At 40.9% G+C, this 21,427-nt stretch overlaps 1 protein-coding gene across 1 annotated transcript in view; it reads right to left on the bottom strand.

The window, feature by feature from the left end:
• The window catches only part of SSTR2 (somatostatin receptor 2), a 57,139-nt gene that overhangs the window by 15,760 nt on the left and 19,952 nt on the right, over nucleotides 1–21,427 (bottom strand). The window contains exon 2 of the mRNA XM_081939946.1: nucleotides 17,839–17,912. The gene's annotated coding sequence lies outside the window, so the exon portion shown is untranslated. The remainder of the gene's footprint in view (nucleotides 1–17,838; nucleotides 17,913–21,427) is intronic.

The following is a 21,427-nucleotide window of genomic DNA, read 5'->3' as shown; positions in this document are numbered from 1 at the left end:
ATTTGTTTATAGTTATTATTTTACCTCTAGAAAGGAATGCTTCCTTGGATATTGCTACATTTGCTGATCAAGCACACGTTAAAGCGACTAAAAAAGAGCGACCAAGAAAAGAATAGGGAAGGGGAAAATAGATTTTAAAAATCACATTTGAAGCACTGCATCTATAAACCAGGAGAAACAAATTAACACAACAGGAAATTACAGTCTATATATTAATTTATTCAATTTAATTCTCAGAGTGCTTTGGAGCCAAAATAGAGTTTTAAAAAAATAAAATCTCCCTTGAGTCAGGCTGTGCTTTCTGTTGTCTACATGGGCATTTTGTTTTGTTGATGATAACATGGAAGCAGTTTGACTCTTGGGGGGCTATTTTTGGATCTCATCTAGTTTATAGCTCTGATGTTCTCTGGCAATTGCTGATTCAAATACTAAACCAGGACTTACCTGGCTCAAATACTACCTCCTCTATCTGTTCTCATAAGAGAGGGATCATCAAGAGGCACAGAAATAATCCCTCAAATTTTCCAGGAATAAGCTAAAGTTTAAAAGTCAGAATAGAGAATTGATAATGTTCAATAGCAAAGAATGGCATCTTTGGAGGGTGAATAGAAAATATAGCAAAGAAAGGAATGGAAAGACTGTGACCGGGCTGGGCTAGTAGCTTAGTTAGAAGCAGCACAAGAGGCAACATTTGTCAAAATGCCACTTTAGTTTTGGAAAAAAAAATCTGGAATTGAAACCCCAAAGGTGCTTTTACCAAAAAGGAACTAGTCTTTCTTGATTTTTTTTCCCTCTGAAAATTCAGTTAGAACTGAAAAATCTTCTCGGATGGAAAGTGAAACGTTTTCAAAGTGAAAAACCAAGAAAGTCTAGTTGCCCTGTAGAAAAAAAAGCATCTTAGCCATGACCTGGATGACCGAGAATCTCCACAGGCATCTGCAATGGAAAGGTTGTCAGTGTTCAGCTGGAAAATATGGAGGGAAAGTGTGACACAGTAATTAAAATATTGGAATTGTGCTGGGAGACCTCAGTCTAGTCCAGTGATGGCGAACTTATGGCACGCGTGCCACAGGTGGCACGCGGAGCCATTTGTCAGGGCACGCGAGGTGCTGTCCTGTCAGCTGGCCAGCGCGCCTGCGCCTGCTGGCCAGCTGAGTTCACCCTTTTTAAAGCCATTTTTCGCCCTCCCCAGGCTCCAGAGGTTTTATAGGAGCCTGGGGAGGGTGAAAAGAGCCTCCCCCCCCCCGAAGGCCCTCCGGAGGCTTCATGATCTTCCGTGAAGCCTCCGGAGCGTAAAAAACCAGCCCTATGGGCAAACCAGAAGTTTGGGGATGGACTTCTGGTTTGCTCGGAGGGTCATTTTGAGCACTCCGAAGGCTTCAGAGACCGTCCGGAGGCTTCCCTGATGCCTTCGGAGCACTCAAAACGACCCTCCGAGCAAACCAGAAGTGACTTCCAGTTTGCTCGGAGGGTCGTTTTGACTGCTCCGAAGGCTTCAGGGAAGCCTCCTGAAGGTCCCTGAAGCCTCCAGAGGGCGTTTGGGGGGGGGGCGGGGAGGCTGTTTTCGCCCTCCCCAGGTTCCTGTAAAGCCTCTGGAGCCTGGGGAGGGCGAAAAAAGCATGTAAAAGTGGGGGGGAGCGCCTGTAGTGCACGCATGCGCACTGGGTGGGTTACGCATTGCATTATGGGTGCGGCACTCCCGCACATGACCCCCCTGCGCTCCCCCCACTTATGGCACGCGAGCCAAAAAAGGTTCGCCATCGCTGGTCTAGTCCATCTTAAAGCAAGAATCTCCTTGGATGCCTTGTAGACCAATACACTTTTTCTTAGCCTGCCTTGCAGGGTCATTGCAGTGAAGAAACTGGGCAGAAGGGAGTGCTGTGTATGTAACCTCCATATCCCAAAGGAAAGGCAGGATGTAAATCTTACAAATACAAAATAAACAAAAAGAGATCCCATAGTAATACGCAGGCATGTGAAGCCCTATCCATTTTTATGATGAACTAGAAATATATAGAATGGTTTGGAAATATGAATAAATCACCATTAAGATGCTAAAACTTTCCACTTAATGTTAGCCTTTTTGTGCTTGAATATCAGATGATCTTAATAATTAGAGCTCCAATATTACATACCTACCCCATTGGTGGTTTTAGATGAGTTTTCTGTCTATTCTTACCTAAAACAACCTTCATTTATTTCAGAACAAAATATAAAGCCAACTGAACCATTTCATATAATAGTTGTGAAAACTGTCCACTTCTTCTCAATACCACCTGATGATCCCTAGAATGTACTTCTTAGTCTTGTCTTTTAAAAAATGTAATCATAAGTTTAGCACGCATAAATTCATATACACGAACAAAAACTTTCTCTATGATGTTTTTTCTTCAATGGTATATAGAAAAGAACAACTAATAACTATCATTTATAATAGCTATTATTTCACCTCTATTAGAATGTGGGGAACAGTCACATAAAGGTATCGCATTTAGAATAGTCTGTTTCTGCACAATTCTTTTTCTGTATGTGTTTTACAAATTCGGGGGCATTTCCATATCTTGCTTCAGCCTACAAAGCTGTGATTTGGGGATGGTAGTTGAAAAATCTTGCAAATAAATGAGCAAAATAAGAAAAAAAGCTTGAGGTGGAAGTCCTCATAAGAAAGTGTCTGGAGACATGTCACCCAAATTTAATAGTATTGTAGATAAGCTTGGAGTGAGCTGTAATACAGCATTGTATTATATATCCTCATGAAAGCTATAAAAAAGGGGACTTGACTTTTTTCATAACATACTGATTTTGTTCCCTTCTTGTGTTAAGACAGTTCTATGCTAAACTTGGTTTGTTTAAACTTCATTTATAAATGCATAGCACATAAGCCGTAGTGCTTAACAGTGTGCTTTGTAGAGATCTATACTTGATAGACTTGCCATTATAATCTCAAACTTTGTAATTGTTTTCTGTAGCTTGTAAGCGTACCTGAGGCACAAGAGCAGGCCAGAGTAATTGAATCTGTTCAGTTGACAAGCCTAATATGGGGTGCTTATTTATAGTGCTCTACCATTCAATCAAGAAGTCATAACTGTATTCATCAGAAAGTGCCACACTTGGTAATTTCACGCTGATGGCTGACCATCACCCCAGAAGCAAAGCAGTACATTTTAATGAAACTTCCCTAATGATATTTAGTGGCACTGATAAGTTGTTGGGTAGAAAAACTTCCCAGCTATCCTTACGGCCTGAAATATATCTCAAACAAAAGCTGCTGGTTATAATGACCACCTTCTAAAAACAGCCCTTGATTCCAGCAATGAAAAGGTGGAGAAGGAGGGACTGGGTGCCACGTTTTTCAGGCACAAGATGTGTCAAGAGATATTGTATTCAACACCCTCTCTGTCAGCAAGAGTTAGTTATCGAGTAACCGTCATTCAGAAAGGCCCAAAGTAAAGAGGAGAGGTTTGGGTTAGAGAGATAACCTTTCCAATGTCCTGGGAGATTCTAGGAATAAATTAATATTCACTTTTTATCTCCGTCTCCTTTATTGTTTATCACAGAAACAACAGAAGACTGGAAATTAAGGGCAGGTTGGAATAAAGATGACAATGGCCACTAATAATTAGCATCAAGCACAGGTAGACTACAAACCCAAGAAGCTTTCATGGTTGTGGGATCTCAGGAGCTCAAGGAAGTAATCATTACCACAATAAATAACTCATCAGGCAGGAATATGACCTTTCCCAAAGAAGCAAATAGGAGATAAATATCCAAATAAGCTTTATTTTTAAAAACCCATAGAGCAGACTCATAGGAGAGCAGATGGTGTTACTATGGGTGTCCTTGCGAAGGGATATGCACACTTAGAGGGCTTTACAGAGGCAGCTGGCACAATCCTCCAAACACTGTCCTTGCCACAAATAATGTCTTTGTAGTGATCCAAGGCCAAGGGAAATTTCCTCCAATTAAAATAAGAGAAGGGTTTGCATTTATTTAAACATGGAATCATTCATGGACTTTATTTTAAATGGATTCTAGCTGTCATTGAGATAGGCCAAAATAAACAGCAGCTGAATCAACAACATATTAGGGAAGCCATCCACATATATACATATCAACATACACATGGGGGAGAGGGAGGGAGGGAGGGGAGAGAGAGGGTGGGGGAGAACATTTACATCTGCGATTCCTTCCAAATACTTCATAGCAAAAAACTAAAAGTCATCTAAATTATCTTTCACATGCCATTTTAATGTCTAGCTTTATAAATATAAATATAGCTCTCCTAAGCAAAGGAGAAATAGACAAATTCCCCCTTAAAAAAAACACTCCTCTTAACCGCTTGTGTGTATGTTTGTTTGGTATATGACATGGAAGCTAATCAGTGCAGAAGAAAAAAACAAAGCAACAAATACATTTGAGATCTTCTAAATCCCATGTGTGTTTTTTAAAATCTTTCTTCTCCACCCAGTTGTAAAATATATCCAAGACTGATTCAGGGTATCCCAATATTCGCAAATCTCTTCACATATCAAAGCATTATGAGCGTGGTCAAACTGACATCGTGTGGAATGTATCTTCCAGATTCAATCTGTGTTTTTTAAAATCTTTCTTCTCCACCCAGTTGGAAAATATATCCAAGACTGATCCAAGGTATACCAATATTTGCAAATCTCTCCACATATCAAGGCATTATGAGCGTGGTCAAGCTGACATCGTGGGGAATGTAGTTTGCTGAGGGTGATCAGACATTGCTTGCTATTTCTGGCCAATATCCAAGAACTCTCGGCCAGTCAGTGGTTATCATTTCAAGCAGGCCAATATTTGAGAGCCTTATACTGCTCTTCTCAGGCTGCTCCAGGCACAGGCACTGGTCTGTGCAAAATTAAGCATCTTTCTTTTTTCACAACAATAAAATAACTTGCTTATATTACTCCTGTTGTACAGACATTTCTGTACCTGAATGCGTGAATATTTGTCCATTGTTACTCAACAACAACAACAGCAACAACAAAACCCAGAAGCTTTTGGAGGAAAAGTTATGTAAGGGGAGGTCAATTTTTTTAAAAAATGCACAAAACATTGAAAACCCTACAAAAGTTCTCCCTTGCAGGGCAGCAAGCTTCCCTTGCCTCAAAGAATGCACAGAATGGGGATCCACAACAAACCTGTGGACCAGAAACAACAGAATACAGCACATAGATCTGTAATTACCCTCTTTCCCCCAAAATAAGACCTCCCCCGATAATGAGCCCAATCAGGCTTTTGAACGCATGCGCTAAAATAAGCCCTCCCCTGAAAATAAGCCCTCCCTAAAATATTGCAACATAGCAGCAGCCATGAGGTGACCCCGCTCGCCACCTCCTACACCTCAAAAATAATAAGACCTCCCTGAAAATAAGGCTAAGTGCTTATTTGGGGAGGGGGGGGGGTCAAAAGAAAATAAGACCCTGTCTTATTTTCAGGGAAACACGGTATTAAGAAAAATTTAAAAATGAAACAAAATTACATAAAACACATTCTTACAGTAACTGGTACAAATAGCAGTTGGTATTCACCAAAATGTTTGCTAAACATCAACCATGGGTAGGATAAATACAACAATCGATAGCAAAAAAACCTAGAAAGATAATGGCATCTGCACTATAGCCAGTGAAGGCAATTGAAACACTTTAATTATTCCTTGATGACCAAAAACGAAATTAAATAAACTAAAATGCCCCCAGGAGCAGGCCATAACCAGTCTGGTCTCAACCTCAGTGGAGAAATACTAGCAGAAAATGACCAGCTGGACTATGGGATATGGGGTTTTTCTGCCAGCAAGCAAGGAACAAGATATGTTGAGCATGTGGTGACATCAATGCACAAGCCTTGCTCCACAGCCATGTAAATGAAGGGTTTGTGCATTTGTTACATCTTGTCCCATTTACTTGCTGACACTCCTATTCCATGGGACTTAATCTTGGCATAGTGAGAATCCTGATTTGAGGACCTATGCAACTATGCCCACATCAGTGGTGGGTTTAAAATTTTTTAAGAACCTCTTTGTAGGTGTGGCCTGCTTTGTGGAAGTGGCTTGCTGGCCATGTGACCGGGTGGGAGTGGCTTGCTGGCCATGTGACCGGATGGGAGTGGCTTGCCGGCCATGTGACTGGGTGGGCATGGCCAATTTGTAAAATGTGGTGAAACTCACTTAACAATGCTCTTGCTTAGCAACCAAAATGTTGGCTCAGAAACTGGCATTTGAAGCACGCAAGTCTTAAAGCTGTCAAGTTACAAGACCCTTGCACCCCTTACCCTTTAGAGAAAAAAACCCCAGGGGTGTTCAACTTGACAGCTTTAAGACTTGTGGACTTCAACTCCCAGAATTCCTCCTCTCGCTCTTCATCTTGAGGATGTGTGGATGGGGGATGGGGGAGCTGGAACCGGTTCTAAACGGCATTGTAGATTTGTGGAACCTCTTCTATAGAAAAGGTTAGAACTGGCAGGAACCCACCCCTGGCCCACATGTTCTATAACAGTGATGGCGAACCTTTTAGACACCAAGTGTCCAAACTGCGCACATGCATGCCCAAACTGAAAGGTGAATGTACACGATTGTGCAGAAGAGACCCGAAGACCAGCTGGCTGGCAGGAGGCGGGGCATCCCAACACCGGCAGTGTGGCAAGAGGTAAGATCTTTTTCTTTCGTGAGCTTCTGTTTCGTCGTTTGCAGGGAAACAGAAGCTCACGAAAGAAACGCCATGGAGATCTGACCTGGGGTGAGGGCATGCATGCCAGCAGAGAAGGCTCTGTGTGCCACCTCTGGCAGACGTGCCATAGGTTCGCCATCACAGTTCTATAATAAAAGCTCAGAAGCTAAGGCAAAATCTCTCCAGTGGGAATATGGATCTTCCCTTGGAGCATAAGGTAGCAATATGTTCTGAAACACTTTGCTGTCTTAAAACAGCATTTCCCTATTTAATAAGACAAGCATGAGTATAGGACCATGATGGCAAACCTATGGCACGCATGCCACAGGTGGCATGCGGAGCCCTATTGGTGGGCACATGAGCTCAGCTCTGGGGCACATGCGCCAGCTGATTTTCGGGCCTTCTGGCCCATCAGAAGTCAGGAAACAGGCTGTTTTCGGCCTCTGGTGGGCTTCTGGGAAGGCCATTTTCACCCTCCCCCTAGAAAGGCTCTGGAGCCTGGGGAGAGCAAAAAATGGACCTTCTGGTCCGACTGGAAGTTGGCAAACGGGCCATTTCCAGCCTTCGGAGGGCCTCCACGGGGGTGGGGAAGGCCGTTGTTGCCCTCCCCAGACTCCCAGAAAGGCTCTGGAGCCTGGGGAGAGCGAAAAACGGGTCCACCATGCCATCACGTGCACAGGGGTTGGGCGCATAGAATTATGGGTGTGGGAACAGACGCACACGACCCCTCCATGCTCCTCCCGCTTTTGGCATGCTTGGCAAGAAGGTTATTCATCACTGGTATAGGACATACAGTAATCACAAACCACAGGTGAAAAAATAATAGGATTAGTGTCAAGGATGGTAGTCACATCACTCCATTGCCAAGACTTGTCATTGTTTAGGAAAATACTTCTGTCTTAGCATTACTACGACGGAGTAGTTTTAAAGATTCCCTCTGGCTCCCCCCCCCCCATTTTTTTAAAAAACAAATACAAAGCCTAAAAATTATATGGAATGTTAAAACAGACTCGATAAACAAGCAGTTTTTCTTTCCATCTTGGAAACTGCTAATAAATAGGAATATGGCAAGTGCAAGCCAATAAATTTTCATCATTTATTTCTCAAGCATATCCATTACAGTACATCTGGAGCTGGCAGCAGTTCTCTGAAATGGATTGTAAAAATTATGCAGTTTGAAGATCTGAAATGTTGAAGCTTTATAGTTTATGACAAACAATGAGAGCTGATGGGTTCCTTATGCATTTGCTTTTAGGTGGCCAACATGTCATAGCATCTTTTTGGAAGGCAGGGAAGTACAATAAATGCAACAACTCCTAGAGTGAAACTTATCTTAGTCCTCGGGTTTTTTTAAAAAAAATAAAAAATGGTAGATGACTAAGATCCTGTACTTAGTTCGAGGATATGGTCCTCTTCCCAGAAAAGAAATAAAGTTTGGATGGTAGAGAATATATATCCTGGGGAGCTAATGGGTTTCTAGTTTGAGAAAATAGGATTCTTTTCCAAATGCCTTACTTTAAAATTATGGGTAGAAAGTATCTATTATTTCATTTTGGAAGTGATGATCTTAAATACAAGATAAATCAGCAGTCAGGAGTTTTTTTTTGTGATGACCACAAAAGTGTATGACCAATTTGAGAGCATACCAAGGACACAGATGTTTTTACAATAATCAGATCCCAATCCTACTTAACAAGAAGTGTGGGTCATGCATACTTGCATGCTATAATATCACTGATGAAATTCAACACAATGCTAATCTGGGGCGGAGTGACAGACTTTTCAATTTTATTTAGGTGCAATATCTGGAGGGGTGGCATAAGCTGTATATTTTCTGCAATTTTAATCTTTCCTTGAGCACTATAGACTGGATGGAACCCCACAAAAAACCTCCCTACAAATCAATTTTTCCTCTTTTCTACTTTTCACGTTCCTCGCAATCCAGTTTGGAACCAAACTGTTGGGTTTGCTAATCTAGAAACACTCAGAAATGGCAGGGAACCAAATAATTCAATCAGTTTTCCTGCAAGTTGATTAATAGGAGAGTTTAAGAAGAGGATTTAGAGCCACCTATTGTATTCCCGCTACATTCAGTGTGGTCCATCTGCCACTTTTTACTGTGATTTGTCATGGAAAGTTGATCTTGTATCCGTCGTGCTCCATAACTGGGCAGTTGAAGAGCCCAACTGCCAAAGTAAATTTATGGCAGAATTACAAAGATTGAAGGAGTTACTTGTAGTGACCACACCCTATTCCAAAATTGGAAAGAAAGGCAAAAAAAGGAATTTGGAATTTAGGCTCTTGATCATGCTATCACATTTACTCCTGAAGGAGTAAAACAAATTCTGGGACTAAGTCCTCTAAACTACGAAGGACCATGGACTGGAGTAAATCTTCTTTATAACTTGCTTTGAGTTTGCAGGTGTTAGCTCATAAGTTAGCTTAAATCAGCATCTTTATTTTCAAATGGGAATTAGGAAGTAACTAACCACAAAAACAGACTTGTGCCAACCTCTACTTTATTAACTGTATATTCTGACGATAAGCAGAAAATCTAACCCATGTTATCAAAAATAAGACGTTTGGCATTTTAACATCATTATTAGTCAGGATGATTATATAAAGTTTATTTGTTATTTGCACCAGCCTTAAACAGGTGGAACCTTATGATCTGTCTTCAGCAGTGTTCGGATAAACTTGGCTCAAGAAGGTAATATGGTCTCCACCCGTAAATTGGGTCTTGGGGAATTTTCCCCTTCACTCCTCACTATTACTTTATTTATAAGAGTACAGTTTTGCAGGATTGCAGGATTGTCCGTACTATTAAGGAAAGGTCCATGTTTCAAAGCAGTACATGATATGTGGGGTATGCAGGATAATGCCAGGGTCCTTGCTGCTCTTTGAGTTTGGTTGTTTTCTTGCAGACATTTCATTACCTAAACTAGATAACATCATCATGCACTGATGATGTTTCCTAGTTTGGGTAATGAAACATTTGCAAGAAAGCAATCAAGTTCAGAGAGCATCATTTCAACCCTGAGCTACAGATATTCTGCTTCATAGATGCTCTTTGTTTCAGACATCTACCCTGCATCACCTAAATTAAGTTATTTTGCTGCAGCAAACAAAGGAAGCTTGAGAATTTCTCTCTGTGGAAGGACGAATTGAGGACCATCATGTAGCTAAATATTTTGGACCAATCTGAGCCATTGGCAAGGATGTCCAGATGGTGGGTGTGACAATTAAAGCCCTGTCCTTTTTTATGTACATGATATAAGCAGCATTTTAAAAAGAGTTGAAGTTTTGGTCACCCAGTTGCACCCAGCATTTTGACATTACTGACCATCCCTGTAGATGTCCCTGGATATGATCCCTTAGTTTTCATGTCTTCTTGGCAGAAATACTGAATTATTATTATTATTTAGATTGAAATTCTATCCTTTTGGGGGGGGGGCTCAAGGGAGCTTACATAGGATGTTCATAACAACAACCATTTGAAGTAAGGAGAGAGAAAAGTTAGCCAGTAACCTTCCATGGCTGAAATGAGCTTGAATCCAAGTCACAGTTGTCATAATTCAACACTATCACCACAACAACACAGTGGCTTTCATATTTTAAGTATAAATGACCAAAATAAGGTCTAAATATATGGATAGAAAACATCTTCTCTCCCTTATTTATATTGCCTTCCTACTCTTTTCTCTCTTTCTGTTTACCAGGAGCAAATTTTAAACTGTAAACTCTATAAGGAAAACATGCTTGCATTATATGATAACTTGCAAATATATAAACAATTTAACCAATCCAAGTTGGTTGAAGTCACAGCCTTATATGTTTGCTGGGAAAGAGTAAGCCTTTTTAAATTACGCTCTCATTTATTTGCAAGATCTGTTTAGAAATTATTTTTATTGTGTGCTTTCCAAGCAACCTTTTTCAGCATCAGAAATAGAGCTGGGAAACGAGTATAAAATCCCAAGAAAATTGATTGTTAAAACAAAGATCAGGACTTAATACAGTATATATCAATCAGATCCAATTAAGAATTCCTGCATCATACCCAATAACTGTTTATAAATGGCCACTGTTATGTATTGAATATATGTAGTTGTATTAAACCCTGCTAAAATGAAGCTAATCTTTAGATGACCCTAAATGTTAACTCCAATTGTTTTGGAGGGAAACTTTGAACGTTCATATTTGGGCAGGCTTTTTCATGTATTATGATTGGTTAAGGACCTGTGGGCCCAGAGTATAAATTACAGGCAACTGCCTGCTGTTCCTCAGTTCCAGTTTGAGTCAATAAATGCTGTTGTAGCTATGCTGGTCTGCTTCTTGCCTGCTAAAGCCCCACTACACAATAGCCACAGTCTACAATACTTGGCCTCATCCCTACTTTTTACAATTTTCATTATCTCTGTGATACAGGGTAATTACTTCACACTTGGTGAACTGGGGATGTCCAGAGAAGCTAATGATGTAATAACTTCATAAAAGGAGCTGTAAAAACTAGTGAGAATCAGCTTTCAGCTGCTTATCTCTTGTGTATAAAGTGGCTGCAAATTAACTTGGTTTTAAAAATCCTTTCTGGACTTCAATTCTCTGCTTTAGGCACAGCAACGGCCTGATAAATTTACAATGGCTTGTATTGGGGGATTCTTCTGCTTTATGTCTTTGGACTTGTAAAAACACACTGATTTTATTGGTTTTTTTTTCTATTTTGGGGGAAAGAAAGGGAAAGTGATAGAACTTGACCATTTTATTTATTTATTTAAATGAACTTGTGAAAACATTGTTTTTCTTGTTTTCCAGATTCTTCCAATATGCGTGCCAACTTGAAAAAATTGCATACTTACTGATGGCCTAAAATATTTTTTTAAATTAAAAATAGTTTTAGTATTCAATTAGAACCTGCTAAGATCAAAATAATGGATACAAACAAATCAATTACCACCATCCTATAACATAGTCTCAAAAATAAAGTCCATTGACTTAAATAGAATCTTTCCCATTCCCAGTGTATATAAAGCTGAAGCTTTATCTTGGAAATTAAACCTTTTTCACATCTTTTTACAAACCTTTGCTAAGCTGTTTTTATTTCTTCCAAGTCCATATGGATATCTTTGTACTCCATACTAATTAATATTATTTGCTATTAATTGTGACATAGAAATTCTTACTAGTAATACTTGTGAGGAACTTTTAAAATGTATTTTGGAGAATATGTTGCCTTTCCTGGCTTGTTTTCACAATTTCTGATACTGATTAGGATGCCCATTTCATATATAAGAAATATCACTTTTTATTTTTGAGAGGTAGTCTCTCATCCATTTATCCAGCCAGCCATCCACAAATACATGCACACATATAATAAAAGAAATAAAAATTTAAGGGCAATCTGAAATGTGTAAAACGTGACTGTCTTCCAGGCTTAAAATTTGCCTCTCAAATTTAACTTCTAACTGAATTTGAAGTTAGCTTCAAATGTTAACTACTGTATATTTATGTGTCTGGCCCATTAATCATCTAGATTCTTTTAGACAACATGTTTTAAGAAGGACACCTTCAATACATTTTATTTTATATATACTCAGTTTCCCTGACTGTCAGAGATGAAATAGGCAAGCTGTGCCTAGAGCAAAAGCAAACATTGCCATCTAAAGAAGCCGAATAGCAATTCACTTAGCCATTGGAAACAAAAATATTTCTTTTTATCAACACTATTAATGGTTTGGATAGACTACTTACAGCAGCCAAATTGTGTCCTCCTGTTATTGTACACCTGACTTGTGTATAGATTTAGTGACTATGACCTTCTTGCAAGAATGAGACCTGATCCTGATTAAACTGGTAACTCTAATCTCTCACAGCTTCATTTCCCAAACAGTGCCTATTAGATCTGCCCAAAGTATTCCAAAGAAGAACATTGTAAAATGTGTTTTGGGTAAATGAAACACTTCTTCAAAGCTTTAAAATGGTGAGTGTTTTGCAGGACTCATGCAGCTGTTTCAAAAGCTATCCCCAGCCAACTCCTTGTCCATCTGTTTCGGCATAGCCATTTTACCTCACTTGTGATCACAGCACAAGTTTATTCTGTACAAGCACAGAATGGGTCAGTTTGCCACACTTGCAAAGTACACAACTGCTTTAATGTTTCATAGAGATGTTTCCCTTGCAGTTTGCCACAAAATCCTTCTGAAATGCTTTGCACAGCTTTAGGGCACTGCATTCAGTAGAGAAGACTACCCCCCCCCCCAATACTCACAGATTAGTGCAGTTACCCCACTGGGTCTTTTTCATCAGAAAACAAAGGTGATTTAATGCCCCACCAGAACCTGATTTTCTAGTGCTCCTATAGTGGTATAATTTTTGCATAATTTCCAGTATGATAATCTGTTATTCCATTTTGTGGAACAACATGTTCCAGCCATGAGTTTAGGATATTCCCTTAGGAATCCTGTTCCCTCATGGCTAGGCAGGGATCCATTGCGTTGTTTTTGTCAGAATTTGAATCTGTATTTGGCCAAGGTTTTAATTATTAAAATTTTATACGTTAATTGCATGTTTTACCATTTTCTTTCACTGTTTTACTATTTCTGCTCTATTTTTAATTTTTTTAATTATAATCATTACTGTACATTGTTTTGATATTTTAAGGGAAGGTTCTATTTTTTAAAAAAATAGAATGATTGGCATCACTCTTTGTTATCAGCACAAAGAACTTAATTTTCATCTATCAATGGTGCTTTATTTAGTAGTAATATCAGTAAAGCAGAAACGAAGTAGGAAAAACATAATGCAGTTTGAAACTACTGCATTCGTGTTGGAAGCACTACCAAGGCACTTCCAGGTTGAAAGGATTAGCAGGTGACATTACCGTTGACCAGGAGATGCCAGAGGGGGAGGGGTCATTTCGTGTCGCTGTTATTTTTCCCACCAAGGTGGTACCTATTTATCTACATGTATTTGCATGATTTCAAACTGCTAAATGGCAGAATTTGACGCAAAATGATAGCTCATTCCATCAACCGATTCAGTGTTCTTGCCACACGAGCCACTGCAGCCCCGCCCCATGCAATTTGATTGCAGTTTGGATCAGAGTACTAAAAGAGCTCTAGTAACTGAGGTTTAGTTCATAAAGCTTGGTTTAACATGACAAATGAACCAGTTGAGACATTGCCTAAGAGACAATAACAATGCAAAGCCTTGCGGCCACAACTCCCCATCAAGTATGGCAGCTGTGGTATATACAAGTAATGGACCAAGTCTTCCCCAACTTGGTCCCCTTCATTTATTGGTTTTATAACTTTCAGAAATCCCAACAGGTATAGGTACAGGAACACAGAAGGAAGTAATGAAGTAATGAAGTTTTCCCATAGTTTGCTAAAGTAAATGTATCACCCCATTCTGCCCTAGCAAGAATTCTTTTTATGGGAAAATTGCTGTTTATGGGCCTAGAAACAGAATTTCCACACGAGTTTTTCTCCCCTGCCTTGAAATTGAGGGATAACCAATATTGGGTTCTGTCAGTGTGTTGCTTTAAGAAACTCTTCTTTGTGTTTTATCATCTTGAATACTTGTCTTTTTATTTGTACATTTTATGATATTGTATATTTTGCCCTGCTCCACAAATATGATAAAGTTAAACCTGAACCATTCTATTTTTTGTAGATGTTGGTTCTCCTGGAGAGACTACACTTTTAGCTGTTTTATGAAAACAGATCCATCAAACAATGGATCTATGAAAATATCCTTGGCTTTGTGACGACAGAAGAAGATCCCAAGGCAACCTAAAAACCATCCCCCTCCAAAAAAACCCCACCCAATCCCACTAATTATGACAAATTTCAGAATATTTTAGTATGAACTGCTGTCTTAATGATGTCCTCTGCTGTCACTATTTGGAAAGTGGGCAGCAGAGGAAAGTTTAGAAAACCCCAATTTAAGCAAAGAATTACTTACAAGGAAACATCTTTATTTCCAAGCAATAAGATTGTATCACTTTCCAAACTCTAGCTATTTTTAAATACTCAGACATTTCTCCTGTCCAGCAGAATCTATTTTGTCCCCCTATTCCTCTTTAGCCTTGTTAATTATTTACAGGAACAATGGTGCTCTACAGCTTGTTCACTGTTAATTGTTCCATGTATATGCAAAGCATAACTGAACTTTAAGGTTATGCATCGTGCTATGTCCTGACGTCTCAAGCAAGAGGTGCCAATCAAGAGGCAAACGTTGTTCATTGGCTCCGGTGTGACTGCAGTCTGGCGGGAGCAATGCAGGCTCCCTATTGGTTAATAGTTTGACAGCTAGCTTATAAAAGAGCTGATAGTTACGTTCGTTAGTTGTTCGTTGTCAGTTGTGTTAATAAACGGTTATAGCAGACAGTAGTCTCCTGGTGTTACCTCAGGCGAGTATTTACCACTGGCGACGAAGGTGGGATCCTGAGAGTAAACGTTCATTAACAGAATTAACAACTGATAACGATCCAAAAATGACGGCCATACCTCCCTTTGCTGCATTTATGCCCGAGAGGGAGTCCTGGGAGGCTTTTATTCAATGTTTTGACTGCTTCCTTCATCGCACATGATCTGACAGGAATAACCACGGAAAGAAAGAGGGGTTATTTTTTAAGTCTGTGTGGACCAGAGATGTTCTCAATGGCCCAGGCATTGGCGGCACCTGCCTCCGTACATGCTGTGCCTTGGGAAGTTCTACTGGCCAAGCTCAAAGGACATTACGCACTGGCACCGTCCCATTTCACTAGACAGTTCGCATTTCTCCGGTGTGTACAAAAAGAAAATAAGACTGTCAGTCAATTCATGGTAGCTCTTAGACGAGCCACTATTTATTGCGAGTTCCCAGATCTCGATGAGGCATTGGGGTTTTCTATTTCAGGAATTCATTCTGCTGAAATTGCTGCCAGTTTCGAAGATCTGACATGCCCTATGAAACCAGGAGTTCACTTTGGGGATAAAGCATGGATCCAACCACAGAATAACCCTGTCTGGATGGAAAATACGCAGGTCCTCATGCACGGAAAGAAATCCTCCTGGCCGATGTACTGACCAATAAAACCGACCTTAAAGGTCAGGAGTGAAGGCTGGTGGTCCTCAACAGCTTGAATGGCATAGAGGTGAGGGTTATAATACTATAGAAAGGTCCCAGGTAGGGTACCGGTGTACCACAGGGGCTTAAAGTTCGGGGCTCCTTTTAGAAAGCTGCACCCCCTTGAATGTTGAGTAAGGGATTGCAGATCGTCACACATCAATACCATGGACAGAGAGACCACCTGCCTGTGGAGGGTGTTGGAGACAACCCCTTGTCCAGTCCTTCTTATAAAAAGTCTAGGATTTGTGAAACCGATACCGAGGTGGGATCGATGTGTCCCTTGGAGCACCATTTGTAAAAAGCTGCCCAGGTCGCATTATAGATCCAGTTGGTTGAAGGCCTTCTCGAGGTCTGGATAGTCTGTATCACCTTCCTGGAGAATTTGTCCCTCCTCAGGATGTCCTTCTCAAGTGCCAGATGGTGAACTGGAGCCACTGAGGCTCCGGATAGACCAACACGCCCTGGCTAAGAGAGATCCTGTCCTGGGGTATCCTCCAGCGCTGTGATACAGAAAGGCTGACCAGGTCTGCATACCAAGGACGTCTGGGCCAATGGGGAGCAACAAGAAGAATCTCCACCCCCTCCACTAACACCTTCCTGATCACCCTTAGGATGAGGGGAAGGGGAGGAAAGGCATACAAGAGTCCTTGAGGCCAAGGGCTGTGGAAAGCATTGACCACTTCTGGTGTCCTGAATCTGGAAAAAAAGCCAGTAGCTGGGAGTTCTCTGGTCAAGCAAATAAGTCCATGATTGGATGGTGGAAAAACTCCCGGACACAAAAGGTCCGGTTGCAGGTGCCATTCGAAATGGTCTATAGTAGTCCTTGCACATTGACAACCCTGGATATGTGTTCTATCCTGATGGAGAGGATGTGCCTGTCTGCCCAGAGCCCACATTTCTCCACCTCATGTGTCAGGGATCTGGAGCGGGTGCCCCCCTAGCGGTTTACATGTGCTTTGGTGGCCACATTGTCTGTTAATAGCAGAACATGTTGGCTGCTTATCCTTTCCTGGAAATGATGAAATGCCAGGTGCGCTGCTTTTAATTCCAGCCAGTTGATGTTGTTTTTAAACTGCGAAATGGCCTCAAAAATGATGTTATGTAATTCCTGAGATAGCCCAGGGCCCTGATCCTCCCGAGTGGAGCCCCGCTGCAATAGGATGACGGTGGCTTCAGGGGCTGAACCCCTTGCAGTGCCAGCTGACTCCAAACCTGCTATTGCTAGGCAGGCAAAGGGAGCAAAATCATCCTTGAAGCAGGCTGCCTGTAAGGCCAGTGGCTCAGTGGTGCCATCTGGCAACCAATCCTGTTGTCTTTCCTCAATGAGGAAAGGAGATAGCTCAGGTTGCAAAGGGCGGGAAAATTCAGCTTCCCCAATGAGGCCTTTGGTGGCCTATCCGCCTCTTCTTGCCTTTGAGATTTGGCAAATTGCTTTTCTAATGCCCTTTGGTGTCTTCTGGAATCTCTGTCTGAGGCAGAGTAATACTCTGCTGCTGGCTAGGGGAAGGCTCAGCCCGATTGCAGCCCTCCGACAATGTGTATTCTGCCATTTTGAATAAGGGCTGGAACGTTAAGGCCCGCCACATTGTCACGCTATCCGAAATCCAATATAATGTCCCTCCAGACTAATGGGGCCCCTGATTAGCAAGGACCATGCAAAAACTTTTAGAGTGATGGCGGCTGCATTGGAATAGCAGGGTGGGGGGATTAGATCACTCACTGTTGCTGTGAGGGAATACGATGGTGCGAACCGGCAAAATGGCTCTTCATTGCCACAAGTATCATTGAGATCCTCAGAGTTTGACCCGACAGAGTGGGCAGTGACTCTAGAGCCGCCCTGATCCCCTGGGTGGTGGCAGTCGTGCAGGTGGACTGGGGGGACCAGCTCACACACTAGCAGCAACAAATGGTGGAGACATGCAACCACTGAAATCCAGGAGATGCCACAAATGCTCGGGCTTCTCCACTCACTGCCTCTCCTCAGAGAGTCCCCAGGTGGTGGTGGTCATGCCGGTGGACTGTGGAAGACCAGCGTACTCACCAGCAGCTGTGTTCACCAAAAGATGCCGAAACACCATGTGGCATCGAGAAATTTCCTGCTCGCAATGCCTGCTCCTGTGTAGAAGGAAAAATTAAGAGAATCTAAGCAAGGATAAGTTCTGTTTACTCTGAGTATCGGAGCAAGTCTTTTCCATGTCTCTAGGCTAGACTGAGTTGAAAAACTGAGCTCAGTTGAGCAGAGGATGCGTGGCGAAAGCTTTCTCAACTCAGTCTGTGGGGAGATAGACAGAAATTAACCCATGCTTGGATTCTCCAAGCAGTGCACTGGAGAATGAGTAGCTTGTTAATGAAACAACTGTCCAAAGCTCGCCTTAAAAAAATTCACTGTTATGGAACACTTACAGGTAGTCCTTGACTTACGGCCACAAGCGAGCCCAAAATGTATGTTGCTAAGCAAGTCTGTTGTTAAATGAGTTTTGCCCCATTTTACAAAGTTTATTGCCGCAGTTGTTAATTGAGTCACTGCGGCTGTTAATTTAGTAACACAGTTGTAAAGTGAATCTGACTTCCCAATTGACTTTGCTTGTCAGAAGGTTGCAAGAAGGTGATCACATGACCCTAGGAATTTTGATCATGTGATATCTGGAGATGTTGCAACAGTCGTAAGAGTGAATAATGATCATAAGTCACTTTTAAAGTTTATTTTAACTTTAAACAGTCACTAAGTGAACTGTTGTAAGGTGAGGATTACTTATATAGAATGTAGCTCTTTAAAACATCTATGTAGAATAAATCCTCATATTGTAAATTTAGAACAATGCACATGTACTCCCAGCACATGTTCTTTGGATTGTGCTAAAAAAGAACAATCTAATCAAGGCTTGCGATGAAGCCAAGAGAATCTTCAGTGTAATTGATCTGATTCTTTATCTTTAAGGTAGAATGTCTGTCTGTCTATCTATCTATCTATCTATCTATCTATCTATCTATCTATCTATCTATCTATCTATCTATCTATCTATCTATCCATCCATCCATCCTCAAATTAGCCTTTTACAGGATAGCTGAGTTAACCCAGAGTACAATGTGCCATATTTATTGCCACAAGTAGAGACCAGAAACATATGTTATGCAAACTGCAATGCATGTAATTCAATGCTCAGGCAAATGAATTAATATTTATGACAGAATTTATGGCTGGAAAGGGCCATTTGGATCATTGAGTCAAATTACTTGCTCTGTGCAGAATGTAGATTAAAGCATCGTCAGCAGATGTATGTATGTTTAATTTCTGCTTGGAAACATCTACCAAATCTATCTTGCTGCAACAGTTCTGGAAGGAGAGAGAAGCCTCCTGATAAATACTAACCAAGGGCAAGCAACCAGATTCTTAAAGAAGATTTTTCTCCTGCTTTGAGGCATTTTTGACAGTGACAAACTCTTCTTATTCAAGTGACTATCCCTCATTCATTTAAATAGCAGCATAAAGTAACCTTGCTGACACCATCACGACCATTCCCTTTCATTCTCTTCTTTCCCCCTTCTCTGAATCTGTTCTTAATTTCTCTTCATCCTCTTTTCTTTTCCTACTTTTACTGGTTCCCACTTTGTTCATTTTTTTGTTGTTCTCTTTTCTGTGCGCTTGTATGTGTCTAGGAGTGGGGAAATATACACAGGGGGAAAAGAAGATAACTCCGACTAGTTAACTTCCACACTAGGTGGAGTTTCACTTAATATACTGAGCGAGGAACCTTTCCTTTAGGCACACAGCCTTCTGAAAGCAAATTCTACTATGGTCTATGGGATTTAAATTTCCCACTGTATGATTGCAAGCCTCAACTGAGAGCTACACTGATAAATTAAAAATAATTGTGGACCAACAAAGGAATAGCTGACATGTTGATCCTTTGTTTGGTGGCAGCAGTGGAACTGATGGTGTCAGTCAGGACAGAAAGTGTTGGAGGTGCTCAGCAGTGTCTTGTGGGAGACACTGCTGGTGGATCCTTCCTGGCAGTTGTGATATCTGGGGGCATTGAATATACTGAGTTTTTATAAAATGCTTGGTGTTCCACATGTCACCTGTATATCAAGAGTTTTTTTTGTTGTAGCAGCACACGCAGCAAGCACACAAGTAAATGATCTTCAACAGAATTCAATTATATATCAGAAACCTCTTTATATACAATACCATAAATCAGAGTTCAGCATACAATACCAGGAACGCAGAAGCAATATTCACAGAAGTAAGTCATTACAGAGTAAAGAGATACAGAGGCCTACATTGTACAGAAGCTGAGGTAAAGTTATAGAAACCAAACCAACTCTTACAGTTCAGCAAGTCTAAGCCATACCCATACTCCAAACGTCTCTTATGGCCACATACAAACAAATACTATGTTTCAGTTTCCAAACAGTCCCCATTGGCTGACCTGTTATCAAGTCTATTCCAGTCTATGAACATACTCTGACACTGTAGGCTACATTTTGTGCAGAAAACAAATGAACTAGAAAGGCTATTTGTAAGATTCACCTATCCTTTATTTACTGAAAAAATAAACCTGTTTTCCAAGTGCAAGGGAGCAGTGCTTTTTACTTATGTGACTGACAAGAAAGAAACTTTACATTTACTTATTTTCTTAGTGGATTGTGTAATCTCTCGAAAGCCAAGAGTTACAAGGGCATTCAAGTGGTACAGTATTTAGAAACTTTCCTATTACAGGCATTATCCACAAATATATAAAGTTCACACCAGCTACTCTAGTGAAGTCTTACTGCACATATGGTCCGAATTCAACTCACTCATGGGTTATAAAATGATAATGAAATACAGGCAAAAGAGATAATAACTGATTTGTTCTGGATCCTGCCACAGAATGCAAAATCTATGAGAATATTTAATGCTGTTTATGAACTAGAACTGCCAATTGATCAAAAATAACATTAGCTTGACATCTTTATGTTTTTCATTATTGCTTCATTTTATTTAATTATCGCTTCATACACAGAAATTAGCAGATGCTTGTCATTTCTTACAAATAGACATATTCTATAATGATTACCATCATGATGTGGAGTTTTCAGAGAAGTGAATAAGCTAAAATGTGTCTATGCATTACAATGGCTTTCTATAACTTTCAATATCAGAGGCAGAATACCGACAAGGGACTGTGGTGATTCACAGATGCCTGGTGATTCGGTTCCTCTGGTGATAGAAGCACCAGTGACCGACCCCTTGCTGCTGCCACAAGCTGCACCTGAAATAGCATCCACCATTCTGTCTAGTCAAAGCCCTGGACCTTATGGTCTTGAGGCAGAACCTCGTAGGTTGGGACAGACACATCACCACCCTGCCTACCTAAAAGACTACATATGTAAAATTGTTATTTTGATCACCACAATGCTTCATCTTGGTGGGGAGGGGTGTTATGTATTGTATATAGTTGTCAGTCACTCAGGCCTTGCCTCCATTCTTCACCCAGAACATAACACTGGCAGACGAGGATAGGATCAAATGGAAACTGAGGCTGAAAAGAGCTGATCACTGCGAGCTGACCCACTCAGAGCTGAATCACCAGAGCTGATCCACAGTTGCTGCCACTACATTGAGCATAGATGCCTCAACCCAGATT

The sequence above is a fragment of the Natrix helvetica genome (assembly GCF_964273705.1).
Source record: "Natrix helvetica genome assembly, chromosome: 1".
Classification (NCBI taxonomy): Eukaryota; Metazoa; Chordata; class Lepidosauria; order Squamata; family Natricidae; genus Natrix; species Natrix helvetica.
Note: the sequence above shows the minus strand (reverse complement) of the source record. Positions and strands in the feature narration are given on the sequence as shown.